This window comes from Pogoniulus pusillus, chromosome 17 (genome assembly GCF_015220805.1).
Source record: "Pogoniulus pusillus isolate bPogPus1 chromosome 17, bPogPus1.pri, whole genome shotgun sequence".
Lineage (NCBI taxonomy): Eukaryota > Metazoa > Chordata > Aves > Piciformes > Lybiidae > Pogoniulus > Pogoniulus pusillus.
In genome coordinates this window covers 12417873-12421481 of record NC_087280.1, presented here as the reverse complement: position 1 = coordinate 12421481, position 3609 = coordinate 12417873, and the positions used below count along the sequence as shown (strand labels likewise).

Sequence of the window (3609 nt, the reverse complement as noted above, 5' to 3'; positions counted from 1 at the left end):
TATAGTGCAGTGTTCTGGGTGTTCATGAACAACATAATGAAAATTAAATCTCAAGTAGACTGTTGCTGTTAGGTCACCGACCTGCCTTCTGTCTTTACGAGTTACAGATTCTTTTAAATGAGATTGTTCCCTCTTCTAGAATTCTGATCGTTATTCCTTAATAGTTAATGGCGAAACAGAAGAGCTTCTTAAATATCTCTTCAGTCAGAATATCCTTTAAAGACACAAGTTAAAAAAACCTTTGTTGTTGTGACCTTCTGTACTACTTGAATTTGCTGCTTGCACTGAAAGTAAAAGATCTGTGAGAAAAGGTGCATGTGTAAGTCTTTATGCTCAGTTGTTAAAAACGTGCAAGGATACGTTATGCTACTGCAAAGAACTATACATAAACACATAACATGCTCAGCCCACATTTAAAAAGATGCAAATGTATATACAAGATACCTCTCATATAAAATTTTGCACAGACATTTTAAACAGATTATAAACATAGCTCTGTCTTCAGTTCTAAGTCCTTCCAAAAAATGCCTTAGCCATTCTGTCAAGCTACTTTCTCATGCATGATAAAATTCTGCTGATGATTTCTTGTCTATGTATTTACCATTAGCACAATTTATCAGACAACTTTTCTCTAGTTCAAGTTTCAAAATAGACCTCATAGTTTCAGCCCTGTATTTTTATTCCGATCCTTTTCAGTTTCTTAATATAAATAGTTTTCTTAATGCCTTCTTAGCATCTAGCATATATGAATGAAGATAAAAGTTATTAGCTATTAGAAACTGTTGAATGTGCTTGTAAAGGACAGATAACTTACTTGTTGCTGTTGATAAGAGCTGAATACCCGAGCACTCCATTTCGGTTGTCTGCTTTTTGCAACATGAGACACTCTACTGTAGCTATAAATGTCCTCAGCTCAGAAAGACTCCACCAGAATTATAATTGTTTCCATAAATCAACACGCTGGAGAGATGGTGTGTATGTGCTTATGCGTGCATGTGTGTGTCGAGCCTGTTGTTCAGTCCTTTTCGATAAATACCTTTGCTGACCTCACTTGGAAGCAATTAGAATTTAACCACTCAGCTGTCAGTTGAATGCACGAATAAAAATAAGAGACTTGCATTGTATCGTGTCCAGTGGTCATCAGAGGGAGCTATGTACATAGCTTATGCTTTAAGTCTCCAAGAATCTACTTTCTAAAAAACATATATTCCGTGCTGTGTGGATAGAATTTCTTTGCATGCCAGCTGGTGTTTCTGTGCTTTGATTTAGGTCAGTGTTTTTCTACTCACAAAAGAAATTTCTCCTCCAGTCTTTTGTACTCACATGCTTATCTCGGTTTGCTTTCAAATCTCTTCTGAGACTGTGGATTCATTGTCTCCTTAGTGCCTTTCTGATGGATGTATGAAACTTGGGTCTATTTTACACTGTGGAGAAGGGCTTGCAGTAGCAATTATAGATGATGCCTTACATTTTTATATCACAGACTTGAAAAGAGGGACAACTGCACAGGGATGAAAATGAGAAGGTATCTGGATGTTTCCAAGTCTGATGTTCAAACAGAACCTTTATCAGCGTGAAGGAAAATTGCTGCTAGGGAACAGCCTTTCTTAGCATACGTAGTTACTAGTTCTTGAAACTTGGAACATGAGACTGAAATGTGGCAGCAATGCCAGGAAAACCCTTAAACTGCATGCTAACCAGTAGGTGGTCAGTAGGCTTAAAATACAGATAAACAAAATAATTGATAGATATGCCTGTTTTTCTGCTTCTCTATGCTTATTTCAATCTTTGCCACCAGTCTGCTGTCCAAAGTCCATGTTCCACTTCACCCTTACATTCACCAGAAATTCCACAGGTTTTCAGTAGCTCCTTATCCTATTTGATTTCTTCACTCTTGAAGGGAATACACCTGGACTCCTTTGTAAAATAATAGTAACAAGGAAAGTGTGAAATTAATCCACATATTAAGAATAGTTTACTTTCTAGTTGTCTCTACCCAATACTATAAATCAATCCATCACTCCCTGCTTTTATCTCATCCCCCACTCCTTCGCTGTAGAAATGGATAACTGTTAATTCTTTAAAGTGGAGCAAACTGTAGAGGCAGTTAAAGATTATAGGGTGTACATATGTGCCACCTCGTGGTGAGTGGGACATAAGTAAACTGGGCTTTTTCACTGGAGCCATCCAAAATGAGCGTAAAAGTGTATGGCACCAGGCAACCTTGTATTACTCAACCCTTCCTATGCACAGAGAATGAGTAATATCCTTCCTCAGCTTCCTTCTCATTGCTCACTTGGATTAATCCCATTTGTAACTCACTTTGCATTCTTTTTTCAAACATTTTCACTGAAAGTCCAAGGTTGGTCAACTTTTGTTGCTGTTATCTCCATTCAGCATGTTAGGCTTTTCCACTTACTTTGTGGTTCAGCACATGCTGCAATATATGCATTGTTAGGATATGAGAGGTATGGTACTTAAGAATTTCCAAGTCTGGATGCTTGCAGTGGATACGTGAACAAGTGACTTTAACCCTTATAAACTGTGATTACAGCTATTTATGGTTTGACTTGTATCGTGTCAACCTATGACCACCATTTTGACAAGAAGTAGGGACTGCAGTGGTTTATCTCAGTTGTGCCCTTTGCCAGTACATTTGCTGCATTTTTATCAGTCTGTTTTCTAATCCATTCCACAGTCTGAATTCAGAATGATAGCAATGAAAAAAATTTGTGGTATTCAAAAGGCTTATCTGTTGTGTATTATAAAAAAAGCAATCAAGGATAAAAGGTAATCCATGTTTTACTCACCAAAGCAGGACACAAGTAGAAATGTTTCTGTAAATATTTCAGGTCTTTTATGTGCAGCTTTCACTTTCAGGTCTATGTGGGTTTTAATTTTTCTTTTTTTTTTCCTTGCTCATTTATTGTTTCTGATAGTTAGTAAGAGAAATAAAAATATATACCTGGGGCACTGGCTCCAGAAGGCTGGAGTTACTTATGATCCAGGCATAGGTATGTATTTTTGTTGGCTCTGAAAAAAAAAATCATGTGCTGTCTGTGTTGTATTTAGAATAAAGGAAAAGCAATTTCAATAAGCACTACCTATAAGTTCAGTCAGCCAACAATACAGTTAATCTTTAATTACTGTTGATAACATTAATATCCTTATATTTTCTAAAGTAACTGTTTTCCAAAATACCTGAACTGCAGTTGTATTAATCATTGTTTTATTCCTCGCTACACAACTAGTAAAGATTTTTCTTTTTACTGAGAGGATGCCATCTTGAGCTGCACGTGCAAGTCAGAATTCTTTGCATGCATGTCTGATCCCTTGAATGTCTCTGTCCGCTTCTGTTTAAACCTAGCATAACTAGTATCTCTCTCAAATTGAACTGTTTTTGTTTTATGGCTGGACTGGGACATTTTTCTTCATCATCTTAAAATCATACATACCCATGACTTTGAAAGTCTAATCTTGAGTATGTCTTTAATGATATACATAAAAATTACTCACCTAAAATGATACTGATTTTGTGTTTCTTGGTGAGATTGTATTTGAAGGAATGTGTTACAGTATTAAGACCACATGAGATGTAAAAGGTGCAAA

General features: G+C 36.4%; 1 long non-coding RNA gene across 1 annotated transcript in view; it reads left to right on the top strand.

Annotated features, from left to right (window-relative positions):
* The window catches only part of LOC135182986 (uncharacterized), a 65639-nt gene that overhangs the window by 19917 nt on the left and 42113 nt on the right, over positions 1-3609 (top strand). The window lies entirely within an intron of this gene.